The sequence below is a fragment of the Phyllostomus discolor genome, chromosome 1, assembly GCF_004126475.2.
Source record: "Phyllostomus discolor isolate MPI-MPIP mPhyDis1 chromosome 1, mPhyDis1.pri.v3, whole genome shotgun sequence".
Classification (NCBI taxonomy): Eukaryota; Metazoa; Chordata; class Mammalia; order Chiroptera; family Phyllostomidae; genus Phyllostomus; species Phyllostomus discolor.
Genome location: NC_040903.2, coordinates 206,916,315 through 206,928,662, shown reverse-complemented (window position 1 = coordinate 206,928,662; position 12,348 = coordinate 206,916,315).

The following is a 12,348-nucleotide window of genomic DNA, read 5'->3' as shown; positions in this document are numbered from 1 at the left end:
AAGTATTTAAAATCTTTCACTATCTGAAAGATACACTTTTATTCGCACACAGCAGGTCATCATTCGTTACTGGAAATCATCAAGGACGAATAAGCCATTTTCCTCACTGGAATATGATAACTCTGAAGTATTTCCCAGTGTAGTCATCTGTGGTTTTATCTGTAAACTGCCTACATCAACAGCTCCTTTGAATTATTTGCAAACACCTGAGACAAAGATCAAGTGCAAGACTTCAGTGAACTAAAAATTTGCTTGAAGAACCTTGAAGAACCCTGATATCCAGCATCAACAACATTAGCTGCAAATGTCAGAAATAGAACTATGCATAATGCTAGCATAATTTATGGCTGGTGCCTTTCCACATTTTACAAAGAACATCAGCGTGTGCGTTAAAGAACACTCTGTTCTCTGGTTGTCTGACGCCATACAAAAAAAAAAAGTAATGGGCCCCTCTAGTACATCCCTAAGTGAATATGAATCTGAAACAATTTCCCCACTGAATTATTATTATGGGGGAAGGAGAAGTAGCTATGGTGATGGCAATTCGTTAAGGCTGTACAGTCCCTCCATCCATCCATCCATCCATTCCACAAACACTTATGGGCCCCTGCTCTGTGTGAGGCCCTTGGAGTGTGACATGGGGATAGCAAAGCCATGGTCCCTGCCCTCAAGGATCTCTTGTTGTGTGGTTAGGCAGCCCAGTGCCATGTGTTCTGGGAGGTGAAATCCTGCAATCTGGTTAGAGGAAGAACAATAGCAGGACTGTATGGGGTTCTGTTCAAAAGTACAAGGAGTTATCACAAGAATGTAACACATTCAGAGAGCACGAGGCTTGGGGTGCACCTTGACAGTCAAAGCAGGCTTCCTGTAAGAGGCAACATCTGAAAAGAGCATACGGAGTGAGGAAGCTGGGCGGCTCTCGAGCATAATTCTGCATAATAGTATCTAGGGTTGATCTGTTCCTGTTGAGGATACCACAACTAAACTCTCACTTGGGATGACTTTGTTGTAAGACACTTTCCAATGAGGGAGAGATGCTTTAAAATGACAAATAAATCACAAACTCTAAGCAAAACTCAGAAGATGAACAGAAGATTAATCTCTACCAGTCACCGATGACAACAGAAATTGTAACTCCTTCTGAAGGCAAGTGTGATGGGGACTATGCGGTATGTTAGCTTCCTCCTTTCCCTGTGTTTCCCCCTCCCTCTTGTCTCACATCAAGAAAATCCCGGGTTTTGGCTTCATTTTCTCAAGGAAGGAGTATAACGGCAAGAGTATCGCTGCCTCCTTGTTGCAAAAGCTGGGCCCACGGAAGGATTTCGTTTCATAGGAAGCATAGTTGCCTAGAGCACAGGGATGGGGGAAAAACTTCCCTGAGTCACAAGGCGTTCCCTTAGGCTGGAGACAGAGCAGAGAGAAGTCCGGGACCCACACAGAGTGCGGGGGAGGGGGGGGGTTTGCTGTGTGTGGCCCCTGAAGAGAAGAGATTGCACCATGAGCCAGCCCTGCCTGAAGGGGCACTGTGGACAGCGACAGGGCCCCAGGATTCCAGCCCAAACCATTCACCGAAGTAGAATTTCCCACATTCCCCTACATTCGATCAGGGGTCTTGAAACTAAAATGATATTGATTTATAGAAAATAAAGTTTCACCATTTCTTGTACACCCGAACTTTTTTGTTTTTCTGTTCTAAATGGTTCTTGGTTTGAATCCTTATCTTCTTGTTTCCTAGACAGGAAGAGAAGATCAGTATTCTCTCTGATTTCTAGCTGACTTCTGTTCTAGAAACACTTCGTACCCATGCATTGCCTCGGACTGGCTGAGCTCTTGCTCTCTGTCCCATTCCTGCCTCAGCAGATGCGCAGGTGGGGCTGAGTGGGGTTCACTTCCTCCCTCAGGAAAAGAGGAGAGGGGAGGACGGAATAACTGGGGGCTCCCTGTGGGGCGAGAGGGAACCAGTCAGCTCCCTGGCCAAACCGGGTCATCGAACTGGACTCCAGATGCACCCCAGTCCGCCTACCCCCATAGTTTACACTCGCCCCTTTGCTGCTGCGTCCCGTCACTAGCTCCGCATTGTGGGATCTGGGATCCAGGACCGATGTCCGGCCAACACAAGGGAGGACTCATCTCAGGAACTAGGCCTGGGTGCCTCAAGGAGGGGAACTGGGAAGCATCCTGCCTCCCCCTTCTCTCTCCCCCTCTCCTTCCCAGGCCTCCGAGCAGTGCCTGGAGGAACGGGCCCTCACTGGAAGTTGACGGCCTGTGGCGAAAGAGGCCGCATGAGTATGTTGCAATAGAAAAAGTTCTCTCTCCTTAAAATTTCCTTTTTCCTTTCCCCAGTTTGTCCTATGTGCAAACACCCCCCCTCCCCAATTCAGTCAAGAGAAGGCTAAGACTCAGGAGAAAGCAGAAATAGACTGACATATCATTTTCTTAAAAGCCTGAACACGTGGGTAATGCCCCCCCGAATAATGAAGGTTGGTAAAGGGGAAAGAAAAGACGTGGGACACAGCCAGAGGTGTCTTCCAGACACGAAGAGGCAAAAGAAGTTATTCATTCTGGAACAATAAAAACAGAACAAGCAAGAATGAAAGAAGAACAAAAGGAAGTGGCCACACGGGCGAGGCAATGCCCGTGCAGTGGGCCTGGGGGAGCTGGACCGGAGGCTCACTGCCCAGGTGGGCGGGGACTTCGTTAAAGGGGAGGGGACAGACTGTGTGATGGTGTGGGCATAAGGGGTGTGTGTGTGTGTGTGTGTGTGTGTGTGTGTGAAGCCAGTGTACTGGATGTGAGCAGAACAAGTGGCAGCCATAGATGCCTGCACCCTGCCTGTCCTAGGCACAGAGGCATGCCAGGAAGCTAAAGGCGGCCTGGGGCCTGAGGAAGGTCAAGCCCCTGGCAGATGAGAAGTTTCAGGAAAATGATCTCAGCAACAGTCTAAAGCAAGCGGAGGTGGCTTGAGGCTGTGAAAAGGAGCCCAAAGGAACCAAGCCAAAGGATCAGGAAGCTGCCTTGTAGGAGGCAGTGGGCTCAGTTCACAGAGTGGGCTCTGGGAGAATGTCCCCACTCCCCAACCCTGGGGTTCAGCATGCCACAAGGGAAAGAAAAGGTGGCTGGGGCACGAGAGGACCCCCGCCATTCATGGGACCAGCTCCTTCAAGGGCCCGAGCGAATGCTGAAGACAAAGCAACTCAGCTATCAGTGTCTGAAATTGGGCTCGAATTGCACTTGACTCTGACTAGGGGGTCTTTGTAGATTTGGCACCATACATTGGAGATTACTTGGCTTCAATGTGATACATCTCGAAGCAGTGTGGGGGCACTAAATTGCGTGCCATGCCCAAGGAATATGTCAGGCTTTGCACCTCTGCACAAACAGCTCCCTTCTGTTGATGGGGAGGTGAACAATTGTGTTCATGGCTGCGGAATAGGGAGAAATACATAGAGATATCGGGGCAGGGTTTACTAAACAGATTTGTAGAGAAGGAGGCGAGGACCCCACCTTGTCCTGTCCATGATACCCTTGTACCTATCCTGGACGGCCTGCCACATTTTGGGACCGGTAGGGGAGTTTCTGACCTTCTTTAGTGATATTGCAGACAGCTCTAACCTGAGCGCTGACTCAGCCTGAAATTGTTGCTGATCTCAAGGGGTTCACCTCTTGGGATACTGTGTTGAAGAACAAGGCATGGCTGTTGAGAGTTTATTTACTTGCCGCCAGTAAAGGAGACGGGATTCGTATCCACAGCTGTGTCCCTAAAGAGAGCCTTAGCCACTGCTTATGTACACTATGTGGTCAATAGCACACTGATGTCTTCTTTGCGGTGGTTACGCTCGAAACCCACCCCACCCCTCTTTTGTTGTCATCGTTTCTGTCATTGATGACCTGTGAAGCAAACAGCCTCTTTGTCTAAAGGCACGCATTAGTTAAGAATTCTAGGAACTAACTTCAAAAGAAGCGGACTCGACCTTCAATCTTTCTGGCTCTGGGATATTTGTTGACCTTCAATCAGTTGCCTGAACAGACTGTTGGCTTGCGTGTAGTTCCCTCAGTGGAGAACCCTCCATCCCTTCCTTTGGTTTCTTTGTTCTGTTTTTTTTTTTTCCTTCCTCCTCCCTCCTTATAAATCCCCTGACTGTGTCTAAATGTTAAGAAGGTCTTTGTGATGAGAGTCCACCATCTTCTCAAGCTGCCGGCTCTTGAATAAACTGCTTTTTCCTTCCACTAGCCTCTGTCTCTTTATTATTCACCTCCAGACGGCAGGCAGCCGAACCTGGGGTCAGTATCAGCATTGCTGAGCCAGGCTGCCCCCGACGGGTCTAGCTCTTCTCGGCCTCATGTTATTGTTACTGGGGAGGAGGCAATGACTGGTCAGGAGCCTCAGTGGCTTGCAGCAGGCTGGCCTGCTGGCAGGGACTGCGGGGACTTCCCAGCAGCTGCTGAGAGTTTCTTATCTCGGGGATTCTCCCTGCTCTGCCTCTCAGGGCATCAGCCGCCTACAAACGCTTTGTTGGTGGAAGGAAACGGTCGCTGGGGACGCCCACAGGCTCCCAGCTGGGTAAGTGGAACCGATATGCACACCAGGAACCCTCTGCCTCCACTGTTTGGGCTTTGTGCCGTTCGGACCTTGCAAAGGTCACTTGTGGTACCGGTCAGGTGTGAGACAAGGTTCTAAGACCGTGCTCATCTGAGATACAGGGAAGGGGAGCTGGGGAGGCGGGTGCCACGATGCAGAACTGGCCTGACTTTAGGCTCTGGCAGGCCTGCGCCCTTTTCTGGCAGGGTTAGGAAAGGCTGTAGTACTGCATCCCGCCCTCCTACCACGCGCAGACCCTGCCCCTGTCCCCCCAGGCTGGGCAGAGCCCTCAGAGGCCCCTATTTCCCGGGTCCATGTGGGACAGGAAAATCTTCCCCGCCTGCCACTACTGCATATTTTCAATAAAACGTGGGTTCCTTTTCTTGTCCCCACAATTGTCATCTCTGCCATCACTGCTGTCAAGCAGCAGGTGCCCCTGGGCTCTCCCGGGCACCCAGAGCCCTGCATTGCCGGTGGGTGCAGGCTCCTGCTGCCGTTTCCATCAGTCGTCGTACTTCCGTGAGTCCCAGGCCCTTCCTCGGGAGTCATCTTAGTCCAGTTGTTCTGAATGCGACAAAACCATGTGGGGACATCGCCCGCTATGATGGGGGTTAGAATTGTAGCAACAAGCACAAAGCGGTAGTCCCCTGGCCCCGCCCCCAGTGGCCCCGTGGGGATCCATCCCCTCACATTTCTCTCAGATCATCCCGAGGGTGCCCTGAAGTGACCCTCTTCCCAGCGCCCACTAGGGGCCCTGCTTGGCTGGGCGAGGGCTCCGGGCTGCTGCCAATGTTCGCACTGAGCCGGCATGCCATTAAAGTGACAAAGGGGAATAAAACAGGAATGAGAGGGTACAAGGAGACAAAGGCACAAAATAAGCATCCACCGAGAGGTTGAAGGGAGGGAGCAACACATACAGTGGCTTCCAATGTAGTTTTCAGTCTTCTAAAGGACACCTGGGTTTCAAGTGCGGGGAGAAATCACCTTTCATTCATGCGCCCTTCGCTCAGCAAACACTCACTGAATGTCTACTGTGTACCGGGCGTGGCGCTCAAAGGCGGAGCTCAGCTTCTTCCCAAAGGGTCTCATTATCTATCCGATGCAGGTGAAACTCACCAAACGGATGAATGTCTTAGCATGTGGCCAGTGCAATGAAAGAGGCGTGTCCAGGGTAGGGGGTCACATCAGCCACCTGGCGGGGGGGAGGGGGGAGCAGGCAGAGGTCATGAGCAGGCAGAGGTCATGGCAGGCTTTAGGAAGAGGCCTGAGTAGCAGCTGGCCTGGTGGTGGGGGTTAGGTGAGGGCTCAAGACAGAGTAGAACCATGAACAAAAGTAGAGGCCCAGGTCGGAGTGGGTTCAAGGATCTATGAACCATGGGGTGCTGTTGGAACGGACAGGCCCCGGTGGGTGTGGGGGGAGCCAGGCCCACGGTAGCCTTAAATACCATGTTAAGGAACTTGGACTTCATCCTCCAGGCTGTGGAGGGGGAGGGGTGCCCTGAAAGTCGGTGGGCAAGGGTGAGGCCTCAGAGGAGGGTCTAATGAAATCTTTGCCTGGGAAGGCAAAGCCAGAACCACAGAGGGAATAGCACGGTGGGTTTACGGAGTGCTGCCGGTCTTCCCACGCAGGAAAGTGAGAGTTTCCACATCTGACCGTCCCGTTAAAGGGACTTCTTCAGGCAACTACAAAATAGCAGCGCTGAGCTCCAAAGCTAGTTGTTTAGAGCTTGGGTTCAGTGCCTTCTTTCTGAGAAACTAAGTCAACAAAATGTCCTGTTGTGTTTGAGCTGTGGACTTGAGACAGTGGTTGCTGAGCGTTTCGGTTCTCATCTGTATCTGTATACACAACTCCCTCCTCCTTTCCTTTCCTCCCTCCTGCTCTCCTGGCCTCCCTCCTTTTCTCCCCCCACCCACTCTTCCTTCCACTTTGACTGTCCCTTCATAAATACAGACAAAAACTCATTAAATTCCCCCCACCGTGGCCTGCACGCCTTCTGCGTAAGGCACAGAACAGCCCCTTAATCATTAGGTGAGGCCCACCAGGCTGGACTCCTCCGTTAGTGAGAACAGAAGAGAATGGGAGACGAGCAGACATAGGCCTGAGGTGGAGAGCTAGCCCTCCTCTTGGTACAATTAGGTTGTGGGGGGCGCCCCCGCCCCAGTGTGGGGAAAACACGGAGCGAGTTGTGTGGTGTAGAGCATCAAGTGACTGGGTGATCGGGGGCAGATTCTGAATCTTGTTTCGACAGTGTCTGCTGTCCTCAGGGAGCGGGAATGGACTTTCTGGGAGAAGACGGCGGCTTGGTTGGCAGGACAGGGAGCCTCCTATGCCGGGGCGGTGAGGTTTCCTCCCAAGGTCAAAGCTTTTGTTTCTGCCTCTATCCTCGAACTTGCAGTCCTGTTTTGCCAGGCTCGAGCAGCGGGTCAGAGGGACTTGTGTGTCCCAGGAAATCCTAAAATGCAGGTCCTGTAATGTCAGAGCTGGAAAGTGCCTGAGAGATGAACTTCCCATCCATTCTACGTGTTTTTAGGGAACACCTGCTGTCAGGCTGTGCGTCCTCTTCTGACGCTGGCCCTCAGGGGAACAAAGAATAGGGTGCCCCGTTCTCCGTTCCCATCCTCAGTGCTCCCTTTTTGTCTTAGCCACTGGGGCAGTTTGGATCGCTTCTCCACTGAGCTGAGCCCACTCAGTTTTTCGTAACTTCCACCAAATTTTCTGGGTCTTTCAACTGTCTACTTGAGACAGGTCCTGTTGCCCATTTTAAGTTCTTGGCTCACCAGTCTCTGTATATAGGCCTTCCAGTTATCTTCTTCCCTCCCATCCCTCCCTCCCTTCTTTCCTTCCATGTTCATTGGCTTTCTACTGTATCCACCAGGCTCAGCGGGGGCACGGAAATATACTGAATGGATTATTGTCAAGTGGAAGACGAGCACAGGACCAGAGCAGTGACTCTGGGATGAGAGTTATGTGTTCACTTGGAGTGCGAGAGCAATCAGAGCCCCCCTCAGAGCCCCTCCCCCAGGATGCGGGGGTTGCAGCGGCACCCTGCCTGCCTGGAAGTTCCGTTCAGTTAAACTGTCCTTTGGGGCTGTTCCTTTCAACACTCAACTCCCCTCCGGAGGCGCAGCAGCAGCTTCTCCCTGCGCGGGTCTGATGACACCTTGAAGCTCAATGTTCAGATCTTATTTCTCTCATCAGCTTTTCCTCTGTAATGCCGTTTCTCTGGGGTTTGCTCCATCTTTCAGTGTACATTTCCTGATGAGCTTGGGTTAAAGTTTTCCAGGGGAACACGTGGCCTGTTCCCTAAGACAAGCTTGAGGGGAAAGCTGCTTGAAGATTTGGTGCAAATGTGGATTTTTTTTTTTTATTAAGACAACTTGTGGCTGATCAGGGCCTGGGGGGAGACAAGGACCATTGTTTTCGTCCTGCATTATCACCAATATCTTGAGGTCTAGTTGGAGGCATCTATTAGACAAAGAGAAAAACAGTAGAACATCAACACACAGCATCCTGCAGACATTTTTTGAACTACTCTTGCACTGCAGAGATGTTTATTGAACAGTGACCTGAAGCCAGATTTAGAAGTCAATTCGAAGTAATTGGATTGATGCTATGATTTTGATATCATTAGAATCATCTTCCTCTTCTCACCATAATACTTTTAAGGAGAGTATTTGGCCTATTTTTTTTAAGATTTAAAAAAAATTTTTTATTTATTTTTAGAGAGGGAAGGGAGGGAGAAAGAGAGAGAGGGAGAAACATCAATGTGCGGTTGCTGGGGGCCGTGGCCTGCAACCCAGGCATGTGCCCTGACTGGGAATTGAACCTGCGACACTTTGGTTCACAGCCTGCGCTCAATCCACTGAGCTACGCCAGCCAGGGCTGGCCTATTGTTTTTTAATTCCCCTGGGGGGAAGCAACCTGAAAGACAGTGCCCTTAGCCTGCAGGATGTGCGCACGTGCTCACCGCACACACGGCTGGGCCAGGCCCCAGCCATCCAGTGTGGTTCTTGCTGGTCTTCACAGTCTGTTTCCCAAGCTAAGCCGAAGAGGGATGGATCACTCTCTTAGTTGGTAGAAAATGATAGTTGATAGAAAAATCCCAGGAAATAAATATGTGGATTTCTTACTCCATCCCTCTCCCCCCATCCTCCCAGAGGACCCCAATCAAATTCTAGGAATGGTTGAATTTTTTATTTTAAAATGACAGCATTGGGGATGAAAGGGACTGACCAGGATTAAGCCTCAAGAAAATGTATCCACGTGTCCCAGAGAGTATCTGTTGCGGGTGCTGAATGCCCGGACTGGCTGCCAGGAGCTAAAACAATATAAAGTGTGCAGAAGGCCATTGTCCCACAGGTGGTGGGAGAGGGAGGGCGAGGGGGGAAGAGGAAAGACAGTCAAACATCAGATGGAGGTATGAAGAATCTCCATTGCCTCCTTTATTTTCCACTCAAAATTCAATACAATGACAAGGAAAAGACCACAAATAAGAGTTAACACACACATTTTAAAAACACCAGTTGGAAGGGAAATACTATTGAGCCAGACGATTATTGGGTTTTATGGATAAAGGGATTGGGTGGGTGATGGGAAGACAATAAGGAAATACTCTACCAAGCTTTTGAGTTTATTAAAGGTTGTGACATTTCTTTCCTTTCTGTTCAGAAGCTTATTGGACTTCTCAATTTCCCTTCTCCCCACGTGGCCATTTCCTTTGTCTCCAAGATCTTTGTTTTATTTCTCTCACACGATAGAGACAATAACTTTGGAGAGCACTGGTTTGAGGCTGGGTTTTGACTTGGGCACTTAGTAGCTTTGTGGCTTTGAGCAAATTAATTAACCTTGTTTGACATGCACTTCCTCTTCTGTAGAACAGGAATGATACCCCTGATCTCATACGGTTATTGCTCGTATACGCTGAGCTACTCCGTACGCCAAGGGCTCGGCACTTGCTGGCGCCCATAGGCACTCAATACATACTAAGTTGTCTTTCTCGGAAGAACAGCTGTTATTTCCAAAGCTAAGCCCTCTACTTCGCCCTCAATAATCCCATTCTTTCCTGATTTTGTGGAGACTTACCTCCTCCCTTGAGTCTTCAGCTTTTTTTTTTACCTTAAAGGAGACTTTCCTATAGGAAGGCACCAAGACTGAGTGGGCCTCTTTCTCTCTTTGTGACTTGGAAGGTGTGGGAAAGGGCGAGTGGCTCAGGAAGTGAGGTGCCTATGGGTTCTTTAGAAAGCTTGGACCAGGAGACGGTCAGAAAGGGACTCGGTTCCTCTGGGTAACTCCTTGTGCGAGATGAGGCCGGGAGTGTGGGTAAGAGGCCTCCTACCTGAGCATGTAGCGTGAGAAGACTAGAACTCTGGAGCCTGCCCAAGGAAAAGAGTGAAGCCGACAGAAGTTAGCGGAGCAGGGCTGGGGGAGAGGAACAAAAGACTGGGGTCCCAGAAGCCAGAGCCAGGGCTAGAAGACAGCCCAGGATTCTTGAAAACGGATTGGTAGAGCATTCACACAAGGTCTGAAAGGTGTCTCTTGTGCCTGGGTTTGTTGTTTAGGTCACCGAACCTTTGCCAGGGCATTAAAAATATTTTATGCATTTATTTTTTATGGAGAGGGGAGAGGAGGGGGAAAGAGAGGGTGGGGAACATCAATGTGTGTTTGCCACTTGCACAGCTCTCACTGGGGACCTGGCCCGCAACCCAGGCATGTGCCCTGACTGGGAATCTAAATGGGACGCTTTGGTTCACAGGCTGGCACTCGATCCACTGAGCCACACCAGCCGCCAGGGCTGCCAGGGCATTTTTCAGCAGCGGAGGAGAGAGAAGATTGGTGCAGTGAGCTAACGAAGGCAGCGAAGGGAGCAAGCGCAGTTAGTTTCTTAGACCAGCGTGGCGGGGGAGAGGGTGCAGGTGCATGAGAAGGTGGACGGTACATCAGTGGAGACCTTTCCTTTCTCCACGAGTGGGGCACACACTGGGGCGCATTTTAAAGCTGTACAAAGGCAACCTGATGAGAGAGGTTGAGGACACAACAGGCGAGAGAGCAAGCCCTGGGGTGGGACAGCGTCTCGGGCCTGGGAGAGGGGAGCGGGGATGAATGCAGAGCACCAGTGCTGAGAATGCCTGGCACTGGAGATTAGATCACATTCTCTGAAGGCGATGGAGTGAAGATGGATGCCGATTGGGATATTTTCATTGGCATAGGGGCTCCGTGCCCGACTGTTTCGAGGGCTCTGTGTCCCTCGTGGAAGGCGGGGAGGCCAGAATGTCCATCTGCCGGGGGCAGGAAGTTGGGAATGCGATGAGGGGTGAAGGACGAGTGGTAAAGGTGCGGACTAGCTCTGGGTGGGCTGTGGGAGAGCGTTGCTATGGTATGGGACCCTGAGATTCCAGGAGAACCTGAAGACCCTGCATGGCGTCTTTCTCAAGCAGCGCTCAGCAGCGTACAAGGACAAGCACAGTTGGGATAGAAAGTTTGGGTCGACCCAAGGCTGGCCGTGGGTGTCGGCGGGGCTGGAAGAGAAGGGGCTAGGCCAAGGTCAATGTTGGCAAAGGGACTCTCTGTAAGTCTATTAGCCCTTCCAGAGCAAGAAGGCGAACCTGGGAGGTTTGGGAGGGGTGGGAGCGGGTGGAGGGTGGAGGAGTATAGAATCAGTGAGTCTGAAGAGCAGGTATAAGGCCTGGGAAGCATTGGAAGGATAACGGACAATGGTGGCCAAGAGCTGGAATTTAACATTTCGAAAGCAGTGCCGTTCTAGGGATCGGCCAAGTCCATACAAAAGGCTCGCTGTTGGATCCGGTGCAAACCTTTCCAGCAGATTTTATCGATGTTGGTTTTTCTTCAGGCCGATACTGTAAGCACACTTCTCTGCATCTTGATGGAGAAATGCACTTCCCCAAGACATCTCTGAGAGTGGAGGTTCGGGCATCCAAACCGCTTTGTCTTTCCCTAGCATTTGTGGATTCTCAGTCCGAGCCTTTCTCTCGTCTCTTCCGTTTATGACGCCGAGTAACTTTTTAAAAGATCCCTCTGACAGTTATAGGAAGTTACAGGCCTTGCACAGACAATAATCCAGTCCTCTACCTTAATTCTTAGATTCTTGCCTAGGTGGGCAGGTCCAAGGTTTTGCTTCTGGCAAAGGAAGCGTGGGACAATAATAGAACACCCTTCCAGTGAAAGCACAGTCGTTGACGCAGGTGTCAGACATCAGCTCCTTACCTACCACGTTGTTGGGTCCTTGGTTTGCACTCCGCCGCCCCCTCCCCGCCCCCGAACGTGGGACTGTGATTTGTAGCCGGATCCAAAGGTTCGGCACCTCTTTCAGGGCGCTGCGGTTTTTTATAAGTAGCAGAGGAAGTATATGTTTTTGCTAAAATTTCCCTCTTTAGCCTTTTTTCTCTTTCCCCTGAAGCTTGCAAATTGGGAATGCAAATTGTAAATTAGTTCTGAATTTGGGCCAAGTGGAATCCATACATCCAGGCTGTTTGGAACTTCGGCAATGTTCCCACGAACGCCTCTCCTGTTCTGAGACAGTAGATACTACCTTAACTGGGACTTGGACTCGGACAAGCCACTGTGGGCCTCAGAGTCCTCTGTGGACCCGAGAGTCCGGGTTTACAACCCCTTCCAGAACTGACGCGCTGTGGTGTGGGGACATCTGAGCACACCTGCCACGCTTATCCATTTTGTGCAAATGGCGCTCATGGATGAATGGGAATCCTTGAAAGAGTCAGGGAGATCCAGGTGTAAGTGCTCCATGAGGAAG